The sequence below is a fragment of the Microtus oregoni genome, unplaced genomic scaffold, assembly GCF_018167655.1.
Source record: "Microtus oregoni isolate MIOR12 unplaced genomic scaffold, Mior012 000022F_ref0000154, whole genome shotgun sequence".
Lineage (NCBI taxonomy): Eukaryota > Metazoa > Chordata > Mammalia > Rodentia > Cricetidae > Microtus > Microtus oregoni.
In genome coordinates this window covers 4,878,298-4,899,432 of record NW_024543081.1, presented here as the reverse complement: position 1 = coordinate 4,899,432, position 21,135 = coordinate 4,878,298, and the positions used below count along the sequence as shown (strand labels likewise).

The 21,135-nt window shown below is 42.5% G+C and overlaps 1 protein-coding gene across 2 annotated transcripts in view; it reads left to right on the top strand.

Annotated features, from left to right (window-relative positions):
* Zbed4 (zinc finger BED-type containing 4) overlaps positions 1-21,135 on the top strand; it is a 28,391-nt gene that overhangs the window by 1,003 nt on the left and 6,253 nt on the right. The window contains exon 1 of one of the 2 annotated variants that reach the window (XM_041672573.1): positions 1,790-1,874. The exons of the other annotated variant lie outside the window; for it this stretch is intronic. The gene's annotated coding sequence lies outside the window, so the exon portion shown is untranslated. Of the gene's footprint in view, positions 1-1,789; positions 1,875-21,135 lie in introns of those variants that run through there. 2 annotated transcript variants of the gene reach the window in all.

Here is a 21,135-nt window from a genome sequence, read left to right as displayed (position 1 = left end):
TCAAACGACCCTTTCACGGGGATCGTTTAAAGACAGTTGGAAACCACAGATATTTACATGACGATTCATAATAGTAGCAAGATTACAGTTATGAAGTAGCAACGAAAATAATCTTATGATTGTGGGTCACCACAACATGAGGAATAGTATTAAAGGGTCACAGCATTAGGAAGGTTGAGATCCATTGCTCTACACCCTGAGGATTCCAGTGGCCTGTCCATGAAGGCATTGATGCTCGCTTTCTCTCTTTGTGATTTTTATTTTCAGGAAAAGATATGAGTTAAAATATTTTGTGAACCTTTAGAAAGTTTCAGAGTCTCAGTGTGCTGGTTGTTTTTGTTTGTTGTTTTGTCAGCTTGACAGAAACATTGAGGGGGAGGGAAATCTTTTAAATGTTTTATTTATTTATTTAGTGCATTGGTGTTTTGCCTAAATGTACGTCTCTGTGGAATTGTTGCAGAACTGGAGTTAAGACAGTTGTGAGCTGCCTTATGGGTGCTGGGAATTGAACCCAGGTCTTCTGGAAGAGTAGGCAGTACTCTTAATCGCTGAGCGAGGGCTGGAGAGATGGCTCAGTGGTTAAGAACACTGACTGCTCTTCCAGAGGACCTGGGTTCAAGTCCCAGCCCCACATGTCAGCTCACAACTGTCTGAAGATCCAGTTGCAGGGGATCTGGTACCTTCATACCAATGCACATAAAATAAAGTTAAATAAACCATAAGAAATATTTTAAAAAAATCACTGAGTGAAAATGCCTCCTTAAAATTGGTATGTAGTTAAGTCTGTTTAGCGTTTCTTGATTAATGATGAATGTAGGCAAGTAATGCCCAAGGGCCTGGGGAATGGTATGGTATGGTATGCCACCCTTAGGCAGGTGGTATAAGAAAGGAAGCCGAAGCCGGGCAATGTTGGCGCACGCCTTTAATCCCAGCACTCGGGAGGCAGAGGCAGGCGGATCTCTGTGAGTTCGAGGCCAGAATGGTCTACAGAGCTAGTTCCAGGACAGGCTCCAAAGCCACAGATAAACCCTGTCTTGAAAAACCAAAAAAAAAAAAAAAAGAAAGGAAGCCGAGCAAACCCTGAGAAGCAAGCCAGTAAGCAGTGCTCCTCTGTGGCTTCTGCTTCCAGGTGCCTTCCCTGACTTCTCTCGGTGTAGACTGTTATCCTGGAAGTGTAAGATGAAATAAACCCTTTTCTCCCCAAGTTGCTTTTGGTCATGGTGTTCATCGTGGCAGTAGAAAGTCTAAGGCACTCAGTCTCTTAGTCAGGTTTACAGTCTCTGAGCTGAAAGAAAGCAAGAGACTGGAGAGATTGCTTAGCACTGACTGCTCTTCCAGAGGACTCAGGTTCAATTCCCAGCACCCACATGTCAGTTCACATCTGTCTGTAACTTCAGTTCCAGGGAATCTGACACCTTCACACAGACATACATGTAGGCAAAACACCAAGAACATAAAAGTAAAAATAAAAAAGAAATAAAGCTCTTAATTCATTTGACAGGGATTACACAAGTGTGTCCCTGACCATGTAATTCTGACTGTGCCTGGATGTTTTGGTGATCAAAACTCTCTGATGTTGATACATGCACAATCCTTAACACCTTTGAAAGGGTGTTTAGGAAATTAGGAGGGGAGTATATGTGAACTGATGTGTAGCATTTGTTCCGTGAAAGAAATGTGTGTGTGTTTCAGGTCTCTGGTGGACCTAGAGTCTGGAGAGAGAGAACTGGGAAGTGGCACTCTAGAAGCGTGGGGACAGTAAGTGTCCATGGTCACTACCTCTGCCTCTTCACTTCAAATCTGCATTTTCTGTGTGCCTGGCTTCAAATCCTTTAATTTTGACTTTTGGTCGACCTGATGAGAGAAGGGAGTAGGTAAGTGACTCTTTCCTTGGTCACTGACCAGAGGTTCTTCCAGCCAGCATCGTTTCCTTCTGAACATCTGCACAGACTGTTCACAGCTCTGCCACTCTTCTCATTACTCTTTGAGATACTGTTGTAGGGCTTGTAGTTCCTGCAGATGCTTTGTATGTCACTGAATCTAGCTGCAGGAGTCTCAGACTGCGCCCACCCTTCCTGGCCTGCAGTTATATCTGGGAAGTGTCGCATTTGCCAGGCTCTCATCTTCCTGTACCTCAGTCTTTCAGATACTTTTTGCCCCACTTTTTATTTCATGTGCATTCGTGTTTTGCCTGTATATGTCTGTGTGAAGGTGTCAGACCACCTGAAACTGGAGTTACAGGTGGTTATGAGCTGCCATGTGAGTGCTGAGAATTGAACCCTGATCCTCTGGAAAAGCAGCCAGTGCTTTTGACCACTGAGCCCTCTTGTCCCACTTTTTAGTGTCTAGGCCTTTCTTTATCCTGGAATATGCCTATAACTGGCCAGAGTCCCAACTCCAGGTTTCAGCATACCAGGTACAGCCGCTCGGTCCTGAAGAAAGCAAACAAGTCAGGCATGATGGCAAACACCTTTGATCCTTTAATCCCAGCACTCAGGAGGCAGAGGCAAGCAGGTGTCTGAGTTCGAGGCCAGCCTGATCTACAGGAACATTTCCAGGACAGCCAGGGCTACACAGAAAAACCCTATTGCAAATGGGGAGTGCAAACAGAAGTATGAGAAGGCACAAAGGAGTATAATCAAAACAACCAATAGCGAAGAAGAAAAGTAAGTATTTAAGCTCATCTTCGGGGCATGACACAAGCTTTAAGCAAACAGAATTAGGTAGGGGCAAGAGGTATGCATAATTAAGAAGTCTTGGTCAGTGTGGTCTGGTTGATATCTCAGTTCTGGTTCTACAAGGAGGTGAGAAGACAGTCCAGTTACCCTGAGATGACCATTCCTGCTGGGGGTGATCTCATCATGAGGTGATCTGTCTGTGGGGTTTAGGACAACTGGAGACTTAAGGTGCCTTCTGTGAATTTGGAGCAGGCCATTGTCAAAGTAGACAGTAAGATATCTCAGTTACTCTGTGCCTTCAACCTGAAGGAACATGAAATGGGATCGCTGTCATCAGCTTATAGACAAGACTCCTTGATATGTGACATATCTAGACTCAGAACTAAACCAGTGAGGGACCCAGAGTCTCAAGACAGGAGACATGCAGAAAGAACCCGGGAATGCCAGGCTTTTATCTGCTTTTAGTTACCATGTGGTCCCAGGTGAGGAGCTGGTGCTTTTTAGCATAAGTGATTTCAATGTACCTGGTATTAGCAGCTTATTTTCTTGATAATCATATTTAGATTTTATTTATTGTTGTGTTCATGATGGGTGCTGCACGTGTCACAGCACAGGGCACATGTGGAGGTCAGAAGACAGCGGAGCCCGTTTCCTCCTCCCATCGTTATGTGTATTCCTGGGATCAAACTTTGGCTGTCTGGTTTGTCTCACAGGCACCTTTACCCACTAGGCCATCTCAACAGTCCATCTGGCTAATTATTTATAATGTTTTTTGTTTTATTTAATTAATTAATTTTTGTAGCATTGGGAATTGCTAGGCAAATGTTCTACCACTGATGTACTCTCAACCCATAGTCTTCTTGCTAATTATTTGTTTTTTTTTTTTTTTTTTTGGTTTTTCGAGACAGGGTTTCTCTGTGGTTTTGGAGCCTGTCCTGGAACTAGCTCTTGTAGACCAGGCTGGTCTCGAACTCACAGAGATCCACCTGCCTCTGCCTCCCGAATGCTGGGATTAAAGGCGTGCGCCACCACCGCCCAGCTTTGCTAATTATTTGATATGTGCTTTTAGTAGTTCAAATTTTGGAAGGTATTGCTAGTAATAGTAAAACTGTTCTGTTTCTGAGGAAGAGGACACCTGGAGAGACAAAAGAACTTCCCTGCCTTTTGGGCCATTCTTGCCTCTAACCTGCACCTAGCACTGCACTACCCGCTGTAATAGTGGGGTCTTCATAAATTCCTGTTCTCCGAGAATTTGTAATAGTGGTAGGAACCTGTATAACCTAGAGCAAAGGGCCCTCCTTGTATCTGGGTACATCTTTTGTTCCCAGCTATTGAGGGAAGAGGCTGAGACCAGAGGTTTGTTCAGGGATATGTTTTGGGAAGTCAGTGGCTATACAGTTTAAATGACTTGGTGTGAAAATGCTGGGACAAAAGTCCAACAAGGCATGCTTACAACCTTCTCTATGTGAGGACCTCCCAGCAGCTGTGGCCCAGGTTCTCCTTCCATTTTGTACAAAGTGTACACTACCAGTAGCAGTAAGGCTGTGAGTCCACTGTCCTGCTCTGCCGCCCTACAAGGGTGCTGTCGTGACCTGATGGGGGGGTCCCTTGGCTTGGTGAACCAGCAACCCCAGTTTTCATTGTTCATCTGCGTTACCTCTATAGACAGATACTGTGAGCAGATGAATTTCATCCAAAGCCGCTGTCATGACTGCTTACTAAGCCTCACCTTGTGGTCTCTGCACCATCTGCCTGCCACAGGGATGTGGCTCTGTTTGGCCACTGTATCATGAAAGCCACATTCACATCCTGTGAAGGACATTTAAAGATTTCCAGTTAGTGACTTTTAGTCAAAACTGTGGCCTTTCACTGGTACCTGCTTAGATCATAGAGAAAGGGTAGTTGGAGAAGAAGCTCCTGTTAAGTTCAGAGGAAATAAAAAAGAGCAACCAGAAAAATCCAGGCTTGTGGTATGTGACCCAGAATGTTTCAGGGACTGAACAGGGACCAAATGACCTTAATGTGGGTTGTTTGCTTACTGTGGAATGTGCTTTGTTTCCAAGGTAGCCTTATCGGGGTTTCTGACTGTCTTGTGGAAATAACTCTGGTTCTAGATGTCTGAAGTTTAGCTCTTTGTAACTGTCTTTGGTATTTAGCTTTGGACTTTCCATCTTGGGGTAGTCTTAGTGGTTATAGTTGTCATTTGTATAGGCTCAGTGACTCTGTGGCATTTCTGGCATTAAGGCTCTTGATGGTGTTGCTTCCCATGTTATTCATGTTAGTTATGCAGAACACCACATATGGTTATGTTGCCCTCAGGTGTGGGCCAGGTTTTAGTTAAGTCTTTGGAAACAAAGACCTCTCTTAGTGTCCTTGATGTCTCTGTGAGGGCTTGCACAGTCCCGTTGAAGACAGAGAAGATTTTTTGGTTGTTACTGTTTTTAATTTATGTGGTGAAGTTTCTGAACTGTAGAGTTGATGCTCCTTGATGCCCCATCCCTAGATGAAACCCTCAGGGTGCCATCTGTCTCCCCTGTGGGCTTACAAGCTTTTTGGAGGAAATTGCTCATGTTAGGACTCTTCACTTATAAGTATTCTTTTCTCTCCACTCCATTTCCATCACCAGTAGTCTAAGAATGAAACAAAAATTCCAGGTATCATTCAGTGGCCATTCTGCAGTTACATTTTTTAATTGTCTTGAGGAACTGTTCCTGCCAAACCAGAATCCTGTATCTTGGTTAGTATTGTCTGTCCTGCCTCTGTGTAGACCTGCATTTGGAGACTTGAGTGTCTGTAGGTGGCATGTTTGGGACACAATTCCATGGGTAATGGAATATACTTTGGTAGCCTGCAACCGGAGACTGCTTGTTTGTTTCCTTGCCACCCAGACCTGAATAATCACACAGAAACTATATTAATTACAACACTGTTTGGCCTATTAGCTCAGGTTTTATATTAACTAACTCTTACATCTTAAATTTACTCATTTCTATTAATCTGTGTATTACCACAAGGCTGTGGTAAGGTAAGGTTTGTCTGGTAAGGTTCTGTCCTGGTGTCCTTCTCCTTCAACAGCTATATGGTGTCTCCTTGACTCCACCTACTCTCTCTATATATCTCTGTTCAAGTTTCCCGCCTGGCTTTGCTCTGCTAAGCCATTGGCCAAAACAGCTTTAGCCTTCAACCAATAAAGCAACACATATACAAAAGGACATCCTACATTATCTCCCTCTTTCTGTCTAATTAAAAAGGAAGGTTTTTTAACTTTATCATAGTAAAATTAAATATACAAAACAGTTGTTAAGCAAGAATTATAGTTACAGTCTTTAGTCCATTTTCTATTGGGCAAATTAAGGAAAATAATCATCTATTCTAACTTTGTGAGTCTAAAGTTTTATATCTAATTTATCTTTTATCATAACTAAGGAAAACTGTATCTGTTTTCAACTCTTTAAAGACCTCAGAAGGATATAATATTACTTAAGTAAACAGAAAGTGCATTGTAAGCAACTTCCAAAGTTCTAGAACTGACAGAGACATCTTGCTGCCTGGACAGTCATGTAGAGTTCTTTTGTAATATTGGGGCATCCATCTTCAGCCTACAGGCTTATAGTACCCAGCAGACTTTTCCATGAATCAGAAAATTTGAAGATCTGTTCTGTCTTGAAATAGCAAAGTGGCAAAGTTCATCAGTTGGTTTCTTCTGTGTCCTGCAAAATGTCTGACAGACTTTCTTGAAGCAGGAGGGACTGTCTCACCTTCTTTAGGCAAGTTCAGCATTTTTCTGTGGGTCCTGCATGCCCAGCATATCATAAAGCAGTTCAGGCAAGAGCAGTTTCTTGCCCAAATGGCTAGCATTGTCATATTGAAGGCAAATTCCATAACAAGTTTCTTCAATGCCCGTCAACCTCTTTGAAGTAATTGGTGCTACAGTGAGAAGCAGACATGTCTCACTGTCAAGAAAAGTCTAAGTTCTTAAACCATTTTAAATGCCGTGTTCTGTAGGTTTTTGAAAGGTTTGAAGAATACATATCCATCTGAAATATGACTAGCGTGACTAGTATATTATAGTTTGACTATAATAAACAAGTATTAATGTGTGATTCTTAATTATACATTCCTTTTCTTTTTTTTTTTGACAGAGTTTCTCTGTAATTTTGGAGCCTGTCCTGAAACTAGCTCTTGTAGACCAGGCTGACCTAGAACTCACAGAGATCCTCCTGTCTCTGCCTCCTGAGTGCTGGGATTAAAGGCATGCGCCACCACTTCCTGGCTACATTACATTTTTTTTTTTTTTGGTTTTTCGAGACAGGGTTTCTCTGTGGTTTTTTGGAGCCTGTCCTGGAACTAGCTCTTGTAGACCAGGCTGGTCTCGAACTCACAGAGATCTGCCTGCCTCTGCCTCCCGAGTGCTGGGATTAAAGGCGTGCGCCACCACCGCCCGGCTACATTACATTTTTAAATGAGCTGCACAAACATAATACCTTAAAAGCAAAATGGGAAGGTAGAACAAGACAAGATCTTCTGATAAAGATCTGGTAAATTGGGAGCATGGGAACCATGGGAGAGGGTTGAAGAGGAAGGGAGAGGAAGGGAGGGAAGCAGAGAAAAATGTATAACTCAATAAAATCAATAAAAAAGAGAAAAAAAACCCTTAAAAAACAAGAACGGGAATACTTATACACAACAAAATCAACATTAAATCTTTATCAATAACCAAAATCCATACCAATATAAAGTATCCATATCTATATCATAATCCCCTTTAAATGAAAACAAACATTTATAAACAATCATTTTGGGAATTTGGGTGTTGTTTTCTCCAAACTGCTTCTAATTGTTTGTTGAGTGAAGTATTTTTAGGCTCCACAGAGACCTTTTTGAGGGTCTTGTTCTGTCAAACCACATTAGCCTGGAAAGAATCCATAGGTGCTCATCTTCTGTGGAAACAAAAACAGAACCTCTTTTTCTAAAGCAACTTATCCTTAGACCCAAATTTTGAAATCCAGATACTTTTATGTACCAAAGTCTCTTTGTAGTCAAAAAATTCAATGAAAGCACAAAAGTATACATAATACAGACTTTCTATGTATATTCCATCTTTATATGACTTATTTTTCTTTACTCCTTTATGACTGTATTCTTTTTGTATTACTTTTACTGTCTCTTTAATGACTTTATTTTTACAAATCATTTGCTCTCTTTATAACACTCTTATTCTTTTTTGTCTTCTCACTCCCAAGCCTACATACATTCATCCAACTCTGTGACCCATTCAGAGGTCTTTTTCATCTGAATCTGTCTTTTTTTTTTTTTTAAGGTTTATTTATTAAGCATACAATGTACTGCTGGCAAGGAAGGTCTCATTACAGATGGTTGTGAGCCACCATGTGGTTGCTGGGAATCGAACTCGGGACCTCTGGAAGAGCAGCTAGTGCCCTTACCCTCTGAGCCATCTCTCCAGCCCCTGAATCTGTCTTTATTGTATCATTTTCTGACCAGAAGTGCTTTTTTTTTTAATGCTAACGAGGTTTGGCTAGGACCAACTCTGCAGCCCTGTCTATTTGCTCCGCCCAGTCCAACATGATGGAGGCATGTTCACCACCTCTGTGAGCCGTGCTCACTGCCCCAGCTCCAGGGACGCAGCTGGTCTATGTCGCCATTAAGCAATTAGTAGCAAGCTGCTCACAAACTCCATTTAAATGCAGGACCTCCTGAAAGAACCAGAGTTTTGTGCTACCAGCATGAACCAGGAAGCCAGCTCTTAATGAAGCTGCTCAATTTTTGCTGCTAAAGCTGAGTCAGGAAGACATCTCTTAAAGGACTCACACCTCTGCTTGCCTCTGGCAAACGGAGCCCACCCAAGAAAATGCTGCTACCAAGAAGCCATGCTTAACTCTGTTCTTTTGTGTCTAGAAGTCCTTCCCAAGCTCTCTTAGGTTTTTTTGTTTTTTTTTTTTTTTTTTTTTTTTGGTTTTTCGAGACAGGGTTTCTCTGTGGCTTTGGAACCTGTCCTGGAACTAGCTCTGTAGACCAGGCTGGTCTCGAACTCACAGAGATCCGCCTGCCTCTGCCTCCCGAGTGCTGGGATTAAAGGCGTGCGCCACCACCGCCCGGCCTCTCTTAGGTTTTATGTGGACGTAGATGCCCCAAGTTGGCATGCTGTTTTGTAAGTAGAGACTGCTCTTTCGTTTTCCTACCACCCAGACCCAAATAATCACAAAACTATATTAATTACAACACTCTTTGGCCTATTAGCTCAGGTCTTATTAACTAACTCTTACATCTTTAAATTAACCCATTTCTATTAATCTGTCTATTGCCACAAGGCTGTGGCTTACCGGGTAAAGTTCTGTCCTGGCATGGCATCTTTCTTCTTCAACAGCTACATGGCATCTCCTTGACTCCACCTACTGTTTGGGTTTCCTGCCTGGCTTTACTCTGCTAAACCATTGGCCAAAACAGCTTTAGCCTTCAACCAATAAAGCAACACATATACAGAAGGACATCCCACATCAGTAATCAACCCACAGGAAGGAGTCCAACTTTGATCACAGTCTGCCCACTTCATCACTTCTAATCAGTGCAGCATATTTGTGTAGTTGTCAACACAGTCTTGAGTGTAGCAAGTCTTCCTTGTGGGTTCTAGTCTTGCTCTGAAAAGTTCTTGTGCTTGAAGATTTTCTGTGTGCTTTTTATTTGGGGAGCATGGTCTTTAAGTCTAATCCTAGTATGGGGTGCTAGATGGAAGGATGTCATTCTGGTAAGAACTTCTACATTCCCTTCTGTAGGTTTGTTTGACCTATATGAGAGCCTTAACCATAAAGGGCACTCTTCTGTATTTGAAGTTTTGCCAGAACGCTACTGTTGAGAAGTGGTATTTTAAAATGGTTTCATTTAATATGTTACAATTGGAATGTGAAAAGGAAATGTTAATGCTTGCCCATATTGGTATATCATCAGGTAGTCAAAGCATTTGAGTTGACTGAATGGACGTGGGTGGTTGTGCTTGGAAATCAGAGTGATCCCCACTGCAAAGGAGAGTGTCACCCTCATTGGGCACGTATGCATAGCAAAGCTTTAAATAGAAAGGAACTTTTTTTCCCAAATCAGAGCATATGTCTTAAATTGAGACAGTTATACTATGCTGTCTCAACTATGGAAAGGATCCTTTGAACCAATGGCTTTAAAATTTAGGAGGATTTTTTTGTTGTTGTTTTGTTTTTCCAAGACAGGGTTTCTCTGTGTAGCTCTGTAGACCAGGTTAGCCTTGAACTCAGTCCCTCCCACTCCTCACCCCCCCCCCCATTAAAGGTGGGATCTCCACACCTGGCTAAATAAAGAAATTTTTGTATTTGAAACTAACAATACAAAATACCAGAAAATTGATATTTATGAGCACATTCTTTCTACTTCTTCCATCTATACAAGTACCCTGGTCAATTGTAGCAATATTTGCCTTTTTTTTTTTTTTTCCCAAGACAGGGTTTCTCTGGGTAGCTTTGGAGCCTGTCCTGGAACTTGCTCTGTAGACCAGGCTGGTCTAGAACTCGCTGAGATCTTCCTGTCCTCCCTCCCAAGTGCTGGGATTAAAGGCGTGCGCCACCGTTGCCTTATTATTTTCCTCGTCAAATGACTGGTCCTGGGTCAGAGGGTGGCTCTTGAGCTAAAAAGGGCTAAAGGACTAGATCTATTCTGGAAGGAATCTTTGTCATTGATGATCTAACTTTATATGTGTGCCTTACTGGGGGAGGGGTACGAGAGAGACAGAAAATGAGAATACTTGTATGTGTAAGTACTTGCGTTTGTGCATAGAAGCCAGAGGAGGATGTCAGATGTTCTGCTGTAACTCCACACAGTATTATTACTTTAAGATAGGGTCTCTTTTTTTCTCTCTCTCTTTCCGCCTCCTCCCATTTCCCTCCCCTTCCTCCCACTCCACTCCCCCTCCCCTCACTCCTTTCCCCCTCCCTCTCCAGACCGAAGAGCAGTCAGGTGGAAAGTCCAAGGTCCTCCCCCCTCCATTCTTTTTCAAACTCCACACATGCCCGGTCATTTATTTATTTTTATTTTATTTATTGTTTTGTTCGAAATGGGGGTTCTCTGTGTAACAGCCTAGGCTTTGTAGACTAGTCTGGACTCAAACTCACAGAGATCTGCCTGCTTCTGTCTCACCAGATCTGATGAGGATGTCAGTGAAATGTGAGGCAAAGCATGTCTGAGAACACAGGTGGTGAACAGCCTGACTGAGAACAGCTGCTAGCATGTAGCCATGAGCTGTGAGCTGAGAGCCACAGCCCAAGGAGAGGGGGGAGAGAAAGCCAGCTGTCTGGAGAAACACACACACACACACACACACACACACACACACACGTGCGGAAGAAGCACATGTGGTGGGAGCTGCCTAAAGGCGGAACCAACCAATCTAGGGTGGGTGAGTCCTGTGGCATTTGGAGCCCAGGTGCTTCTGGAGTTTGGGTGGCAGCTAGAGACTGTCGTAAAGAAGCTACAACAGTAAAATCCAAACTCATTCAGAGTCTCGGGGCAGGGGGAGAGAAAACCTAGCCTGTGGTTACTCCGGCCGGAGCCCCTGTATACAGCTCCAGTGTGTGCCAGTGACTGTAAAGCCACAGATAAGTGGCTTTGTAGTGAATTCATGCCGTAAAGTTGGATGCCAATTGTTGCATGAGTCTAATTGGTCTTAATAATAATAAAACCCCAGAGCCAGATACTGGGGTAAATGCTGAAAGATCAGAGAGAGCAAAGAATAAGCTACGGCCAACTCTTAACCTTGCTAACTCCTCAGCCATAAAAGGGCTGAGCTCTTGTCTCCTCCCACCTTATATTCTCTTCATTCAGCCATATCAATCACTTTTTTCCCCAAAGATTTATTCATTAATTATGTCTACAGTGTTCTGTCTGCCTGTATGCTGCCCCAGATCTTATTACAGATGGCTGTGAGCCACCATGTGGTTGCTGGGAATTGAACTCAGGACCTCTGGAAGAGCAGTCAGTGCTTTTAACCTCTGAGCCATCTCTCCAGCCCCATATCAATCACTTTCTGTCTGTACAGACCTTTTCCAGACCTCTGTGGTTAACTAATGGCCAGCCCTGTTCTGATCTTCAGGCAAACTTTCTTTGTTAGAGCACAAACAAAATATCACCATATTTAGTGATCCTCCTGCTTCAGTCTCCTAGTAACTGGGATATAAATATATTTCACCATGCTAGCAAGGGGTTTGTTTTGGTTCCAAGCTCTGCTTCAAGTCTGGTGACACCATAGAGACGTAGCCAGACTTGTCTCTTACAGCAGACAGCTGTAGATAACTCATTAATCCATTAGATACATGAATATATTAAGCCATTCATGAGTGCAGGACCCTCTTCACCTCTCAGGTACCCTAGACTCCAACATGAGTGTCAGAGGAACAGACTATTCAAGATACAGCAGTCATGATCTGAACAAGGATACCACCAGTAGACAGGCTGATGCTAATGTGGGAGGGGAAAGGCTCTCAATTGCAGACAAAGAACTACAGAAAATTAAGGACTGCTGAGAAATGGATAAATAATCTTCCCTAGGGAAGAGTGCACCAATTGGTTATCTAATACCAACTGGTCAGCTCTTAAAACATATACAGGTAACATTATATATACTGAGCAGGTTGTATTGATGTATTTAAGAACACACACACACACACACCCCAATTAAAGAAACAGGCCATGGAGCTGGAGAGACGGCTCAAAGGTTAAGATCACTGTCTGCTGTTGCAGAGTTTCTGGGTTTAATTCCTAGGACCCACATAGGCATCTGTAATTAGTCCCAAAGTATTTAATGCCTTCTTCTTGCCTTCATGTGTACCAGGCCTACATGTGGTGCACAGACATATATGAAGGCAAAACACGGATATACATAAAATAGTCAATCACTGACAACTTTTAAGAAAGAAAAGGAAAAGGACATGAATTTGAATGAGAGTGTGCAGGGGATTTGTGTACATGGGAGGGATTTGAAGGAAAGGGAAGGCAGGAAATGATATAATCTCTCTCCCTCTCTCACTTTCCTTGAGACAGGGTCTCTCCTGTATAGCTCTGATTGTCCTGAAACTCACTGTAGATCAGGGTGGCCTCAAATTCCCAGAGATCTGCCTGCCTCTGCCTCCCATGTGCTGGGATTAAAGGCCTGTGTCATCACCACCCCATGCCCATCTTAATCCTACACATACATATACATATAGGCATGTTAAAATATGTTAAGTATATATTAACATATATATGTGTGTGTTAAAAATACAAATTTTTAAAAGTATAAAGCAGTATCCATCCCATACATATTTAGAAGAGCCTGTCTCAGTGCTCTTGGGTACCAACCATTGTTTGAATAGTTTGATAGCCAAAAGGAGGGCCACAACTGTCTTTAGAGTGTCTTCATTCCTTACTCTTTGTTTTCATACCTCAATCTCATGGTGAAATATGCCTGTCTGAAACAGATATAAACAAAGTATAAGTAGGATCCACAGTTAGGGTGTCAGGTAACCCTGTGTTTGAACCATTTTCCAAAACAACTTCTGTCTTTTTTTTTTTTTTTTTTTTTTTTGGTGGGGAAGGGGCAGGACCTCACTGTGTAGCCCTGGCTAGCCTGGAACTCCACCTGCCTTTACCTCCCAAGTGCTGGGTTTAAAGGCATACCCCCACCATGCCGTTTCCCATAACTTGGTGTTGGTTACTTTTGGAAGTGGTTCCTATTGTTGTTGGCTTTGAAATAATCTCTGTATGGGGCCTAGGCTGATTTCAAACTTGACATCTGCTACACAGCCTCCAGAGTGCTGAGATTGTAGGCAAGCACTGTCATGCTCAGCAGGTGCTAGTTTTACTCTGACAACTTTACCACCTTTTCTCTGAAAACACCACTGCTTAACCGTCTGGTGGTTTTAACTCAACTGCCCCTCATTGAAGGGTGAGAGCTCTCCTGCTTGGTCTGATCTGATTCCATATTGTCAGGCAAGGAGTAAGTGATCAATGTCAAGGCATTAGTGTAGCACGGATGATAAAAACCCAGAGATAGATATTAGGGTTCAATCTGAAGATTGGAAAAGCAAAGCAGCCAACCTCTAGAGAGACCTTTTACTGCTATCAAATCTTCAGAGTGAAGGGGCAAGATCCTGTCTCCACAAACTCTCCGACTCCACACACCACTGAGTTCCTGTTTCTTCCCCTTTATAGTCCTCTCTCCACCCAGCCGTATTGCTCCTGTCTCCACCTCTCTCATGCTGGGATTCAAGGCATATGACCCAAGTGCTGGGATCTTCTTTGTGTAAGCTCTGTTTCTCTTTTACACAGATTCAATATTGTGTAGCTCAGGGTGGCCTTGAACTCACAGAGATTCATCTGCCTCTGTCTCTTGAGTCCTGGAATTAAAGGTGTGTGCCACCTCTCACTGGCCTGTATGACCGACTGGTATGGCTGTTTTGCCCTCTCATCTTCAGACAAGCTTTATTAAAACACAAATAAAATACCACGTTAGTATACGTTAGTACCAATAAAATTCTTCATGTCTGATTTTAAACAACTAAGAGGTTTAGAAGGAATGGCTCTTGGGTTGTCTTGGAGTTCATTCTTCTACTCTAATTCTTTGTGTTCTGTAGGCAATGTTCTGTCGTCTCAAAAATGTCACTCATGAACTAGTGAGATGGCTCAGTAGCTAAAGGCACTTGTTGCCAAGCCTGGCAACTTGAGCTCAGTTCCTGGACCCCACATGTTAGGTGGAGAGAACTGCCTCTTCCAACTTCCATACATAGTCAGGTATACATACACACATAGTACATGCAGTAAATTTTTTTTTTTCTGTTTTTGCTTTCATTTTTGAGATAGGATTTCTCTGTGTATCCCTGGTGTCCTGAAACTCACTTTATAGACCGGGCTGGCCTCAAACTCAGATCCACCTGCCTCTGCCTCCCAAGTGCTGGAATTAAAGGTGTGCACCATCACTACCCAGCAATAAAAGAAAATTTTCTTAAGGGGCCAGTGAGGTGGCTTATAAGGTAAGGGTGCTTGCCACCAAGCCTAAGAGCTGAAGTTCATTTCTAGCAACCATTTGGTAGAAGAGGACAAATTCCTGTAAGTTGTCTTCTGACCTGGCTTTGTGAACGTATGGTACACATGCAAATAAATGTATATTTAAAATTAAAGAAAAGCATTGCTCAGGGTTTTTTGTTAGAAGTTAAATCTTTGTAGAATGTTAACAGACAGCATTTATAAAGATTTACAAAAACATCAACATTTAAAGAAAACTTTTGAAAATTAAGTATTGCTTTACTGATGTGCTCATTAGGTGGCAAATGCCTAATGTCTTTAAAGTACTAGGTAGTGTTTGGAGTGCATGGTGTTGGGACATGTCTAGTTAGCTTTGTTCAGAGAATAGTCATAATACAATTAGGAACACATTAACAGACCTGGGGAAGGTTAGCACCACTGAGTTTGGTACTGTCTAGTTTGAAAGACATCAGCTTGGTAAGATATTCTGCTAAGCTTTGCATTTTAAGAGACTTGTACAATACACAAACACAAGCTGGGCAGTGGTGGCCCATGCCTGTAATTCCAGCACTTGGAGGCAGAGGGAGGCAGATCTCTGTGAGTTCAAGTCCAGCCTGGTCTACAAGAGCTAGTTCCAGGACAGGCTCCAAAGCTACAGAGAAACCCTGTCTCCAAAAACCAAAAAATAAAAAAATAAAAATCAATAGCTAGCAGCACTGTTTAGAAGTGTTTATACAGCTGATGGTGGTGGCAAACACCTTTAATCCCAGCACCTGGGAGGTAGGGATAGGTGGATCTCTGGCCTGGTCTACAGAGTAAGTTCCAGGGCAGCTAGGGCTACACAGAGAAACTCCATCTCAAAAAAACAAAAATAAAAAACCTAAATAAACTCATAAACTATTTTAACATAAAGCTGGAGATGTAATTCTGCTGTTAGGAGAATGTAAAACTGGTGTTCAGCTCCCAGCACAAAGGCAGGCTTCTCACAGTCCAACTTCAGGGGATCTGATGCCATCTTCTGGCTTCCATGGGCTAATGCAGTCATATGCACATACCCCCACATGATCCATCCCCAAAATCCATCCTTGGACATGAAGCTAAAGTTTAAGTGGCAAGCGAGAGGTATTCATAACTAAGCAGTCCTGGTCAAAATATGAACCTGCCCATCATTGACCCATCTTTATCTAGACTCCAGTCTCCTTCAAAGTGGTTCAGCAAGTCAGAACCTTGTTTTATCTTCTTGGAGACAGATTGTTCTTCTTTGTTGGCACCAGGCTTCAACTTTTTGCTTCTCCCAGCATGAGATTCCTGGAGGAATTATTTCAATAATCTGATAGCAAAAGGAATCAGATTTCTTTGGAATAACTTTATTCCTAGCAAGACAGTTATAGCATTACATTTATAGAAATGAAGGGCACATGGATCCTGTCTATTCCTCTGTCTTACCCTTGAGAACACCAGTCTATTAGCTAAAATGCCACAGGTTCCTCTTATTTTGTGTGTGTGTGTGTGTACATGTACTATTATATGTGTATAGTTTTACATATTCTTCATTTAAAATATTTGCTTGTGTGGGTATGGATTGTCTCAGTGCAAATGTGGAGGTCTGAGAACAGTTTTCTTGAGATTATTAAGTCTTTTTTTTTTTTTTTTTTTTGGTTTTTCGAGACAGGGTTTCTCTGTGGTTTTGGAGCCTGTCCTGGAACTAGCTCTTGTAGACCAGGCTGGTTTCGAACTCACAGAGATCCGCCTGCCTCTGCCTCCCAAGTGCTGGGATTAAAGGCGTGCGCCACCACCGCCCGGCTGAGATTATTAAGTCTTAACTCTGTAGCCCAGGTTGATCCCATGGCAATCCTGCCTCAATTTTCTAAGTACTAGGATTATAGATAGAGGCCACTGTACTCTATTTGTATGTTCCTAAGCAGAGTGCAAATGCTGAAACTAAATGAAATAGGAGTGTCACAGTAGGTTGCTGTATGATGAGCACATTTATACCTGGCATTTAGTCTGGAAGTAACATCCTGTCATTTTCTGCTTGGTCTAGACTCATAGCTTGCCCTTGATGTAAAGGTACCTCCTGGCCTGAGTTCTATGGCTGTGGCAGTAACTTCCAGATAGATATGTAGACAGACTCAGATAATTTTATGGCTGATTGAGTACCTTGGCTGATTTGTCAAGTTTGGACTGTCTTTTTAAATAACTCATTCTCATGTGGATTATAACCCTAGCCTGCCTCCTGTGGTGGCTGCCCTTGTGTTTCTTCAGGCTGGATTTTTCTGGAGGTATCCTTCTGAGCTTTATTCTTCCTTTGTCTTCTGGCTTTCTATAAACTGGTAGGTGGATTTAGGGGCCTGATCAAATTTAAATTTGACTTCACGCAGATTTCCTTTTCAGAGATGTTAATGTTGGTTTGTAAAACATCTCATAGTGCTGGAGAGGTGTAAGAACATTCTGTTCCCAGCACCTACAGCAGGCAGCTCACAGCCAACCAGCCACCTAATAACTCCAGCCGTATGTATCTGATATCTGTGTGTGTGTGTGTGTATACGTGCTAACACACACATACACTTGGAAAAAAATCTTAAGCAACTCAGAACTATGTGTAGTAAGTAGCACATAGCTGTATTCTGAGCATTCAGGAGGCTGAGGCTATTCTATGCTACCTAGTATGGAAAAATAAAATGAAAAAAGACATAGCCCCATATCTGGATATCTCATTTTGTTTTTTTCAAGACAGGGTTTCTCTGTGTAGTCCTGACTGTCCTGGAACTCACTCTGTAGACCAGGCTGGCCTTGAACTCAGAGATCCACCTGCTTCTGCTGGGATTAAAGGCGTGCACCATATTCCGTCTGACTTTGGGTATCTTATTTTGATTGGCAGCTACTGGTGTACTATAGATACCTACAGGCAGACGTCTTTCCAGAAGCCACAGTTGTATTATGGTTCTGACCCAGTTGGCTCAGGTGTCAGCTGTAGTTTTACAAAGAGAGAACCTCTCCTTGTACCAAAGGTGGGAGACAAACAATAGTGAATCTTTTTTTTCTTTTTTTTTTTTAGTTTTTGTTTTTGTTGTAATATAATTGTTTGCCTTCTATTTCTTATTTTTGCCTTGCTTTTCTGAGTCCTGCCTTTAGGACTCTTGACTGAAAGTGATGAGTACAAACCACCTCCTGGAGGTATTCCTAATTTCAGGAGGATGTTGAGGTTTATGTTAACATGGAAGATACTGGAATTGTTTTTAAATTCCTCTTAGCAGGTTGTGGAAGCTCTTTTCTTTTTCATTTGCTGAGGCGTTTCAGCATGAATGGATGCTGGCTTATGTAAACTGCCTTTTCTGCATCTGGAAATTATCATTGTTCTCACTCTGTTAAATACAGTCAATTTCTGTGAGAATCCAGCCTGATCTAACCATGGCCTCCCTAAGTGGAAACTGCCACAGTTGCCTGACTGATCCTGGTGCTTTTGCCGAAATCATCTTCTAGCACACTCTAACCAAAACTACTAGGATGCTAGGTGCAGCTTTGTAAGTGGGTGTTGGTGATGGGAGCCCCAGGGCTGGGCCTGAAGTGAGCAAGTGATACTAGCTTGAGATAAGCAACCTTGAATGGTGTCACTTTTGTCCTACTTGGAAGCCTCTTCCTCTGACTGGAACTGTGAGGACCTTTGATCTTATTGTTACCCAGGAGCACACTTCTGCCCGCTGATAGAATACTGATGTTAAAGTCTTGTCTGAACATACATTTTCATTTCTCTTGGGTAGTATTGTACTTTAAATGAGAATGTCCCCCATAGCCTCATATATTTGAATGCTTGGTCTGCAGTTAGTAGAACTATTTGGGAAAGATTAGGAGGTGTTGACCTTGTTGGAGTGGGTGTGTCACTGAGAATGGGCTTTGAGGTTTCAAAAGTCCATGCCATTCCCAGTGAGCTCTCTATTTTCTTGTGGGACAGATGTAAGATTTCAGGTAGTTTTCTGGTACCATGCCTGCCTGGTGCCATGCTCCCCAGCACAGGCCCCCAATTAACTGACTCCTTTGATAAGTTAACTTGGTCACGGGGTCTCTTCACAGCAATAGAGAAGTGAGACAGGTACTATCTGGCAGTGAATTTGTTAAATTTCTATCCATCCTAGCTTGTGTATTAATATATTAGTTTGGTTTGTGTGGTTTTTTTGGTTTTTGTTGGTGGTTTTTTTTTTTTTTTTTTTTTTTTTTTTTTTTTTTGGTTTTTTGAAACAGGGTTTCTTTGTGGCTTTGGAGCCTGTCCTGGAACTAGCTCTGTAGACCAGGCTGGTCTTGAACTCACAGAGATTCGCCTGCCTCTGCCTCCTGAGTGCTGGGATTAAAGGCATGCACTAACACCTGGCAGACCTACATATTGTTCTGTGGACAGTTGTATGTAATTGTTTCAGGCCTTGAATGTGTTGAGAACATTTATGTTCTGAACTTTACTTTGTTTCTTTCTTTTTTGTTTGTTTTTTCAAGACAGGGTTTCTCTGTAGTTTTGGAGCCTGTCCTGGAACTAGCTCTTGTAGACCAAGCCGGCCTCGAACTCACAGAGATCCGCCTGCCTCTGCCTCCGAGTGCTGGGATTAAAGGTGTGCGCCACCACCGCCTGGCTGTACTTTGTTTCTCTTTCAGTACAAGGGCTCACTATATAGTCCTGTTCTAAACTGGACTGCCTTTTTTGTCAACTTTGATTCATGATGACTTGCTTCTCATTGTCCCCTCTACCCTACTCCTGCATATGAGTGTGTGTGTGAATGTGTGTGTGTGCGCGCGCGCGCGCGCGCGCGAGAGAGAGAGAGAGAGAGAGAGAGAGAGATAGAGAGAGAGAGAGAGAGAGAGGAACACACATGTGGAAGCCAGGAGTCAGCTCTAGATGTCCTTTCCCAGGATCTATCCACCTTGGTATTTTGTTATTGGTTTTTGTTTGAGACAGAATCTCATTGAAGTTGGAGCTTACTGAGTTGAATAGACTGTCTGGCCTAACAAGCCCCAGGGGTCCGCCCTTTTCTGTCCCCCTATGCCCTGGTACAAGAATAACAGGCCATACCTTCATGCCGAGCTTTTTATTATTGTCATAAGCATGCATGCACGTGCACAGAAATTTATAAACACAACCTGCTGAGTTCATTTAGTGTTGCTCATATGCATATGGGTTTAGAGATTGGATTTGGGATTGGGTTGTCTATTTGGGATTTGTCCCTGGAGCAAACTTACTCTTCCTCTCTCAGCAGTCAGTAATTGCCCATAATCCTTTATCAAGGGATGAGGTCTTGCTTGTGAGATTTTTTTTTCTATCCTTGTTGTAATGTCAACTGGTGTTGTAATCATTCAGGTCTCACTTATGCAACAATATTTGAGATTTTGTGGGTACAACTTCCCTGTTATATATAGAAGACACTGTCTCACAGCAGAAGTCCTGTTCCTATGGCTCTTAAAATTGTTCTGTCCCCTTCAATAATGTTTCTTGAGCCTTCAGTATAGGGGTTGTTTTATAGATGTATCCATTGGTGTTAGGCACCCCATGGTCAGTTATTCTCTGCATTTTGACCAATTTTGTCTTTCTATTATGGCCTCTGTCTACTGCAAAACAAGCTTATTTGGTGAGGGGTGAGAGCTATGCTTAATCTGTGGGTATAAATACTTAGAATGCAGTTAGGAATTGTACTGATTTAGGGAAGAAGTGGTAGTAAATTCACCTTTAGGGTTCTTGGCCTTACCAACCATGGATACCATGCACAGCTTTTCTGTGTGGGTTCTCGTGTTTGCATGGCAAGTACCCACAGACTGAGCTCTCTCTCCAGCCCCTCATGTTTCCTGGCAGTTAATTGTTATGCTGATTGTTTTTACATTTTATTCTTTGTTTTAATTTTTAATGTATTGCTGAGGATGTTATATTGAGTAATATCCTTAGCCTTTGAGTTATTTTGGTCAACTTTGTGGCATCTATTATGGGGAATGGCTTCTTTTAGAAACATTGTTACTTGTGTAGTTAATTGTTTTTATTTACTTTGTCCTGGTGAGTTTGGTTTAAACTTGTTGTCATTGAAGTCTTACTCTTACATCTGCCCTGATTTGAATAAGAGGTGAAAAGCCAGGGAATTACCTGACAGGTTGGAGTACTGCATATCCAGAGGCATCACTGAGATGCTCAGTATTGGTCTTAGCTGTTTAGTCACTGTACTCAAGAGCCTTTCACTCCTGACTGCTGGTGTGCCCAGCATGCCTCCTGACGCAAGTTTGTTATGATGATGCCCTGCCACTTGTACTGTTGTGGGGTAGCCACCAGAGAAGGCTGTTGGAACATGGGTCTAAGTCAATAGAAAGTCTTTACTGGCCAGCCAGGGACTACATTGGGTTTTCAGAATCATTGTGTAGCCCAAAGTCTTCCTCAGGGTGAGTTTCTAAGCACAAAATC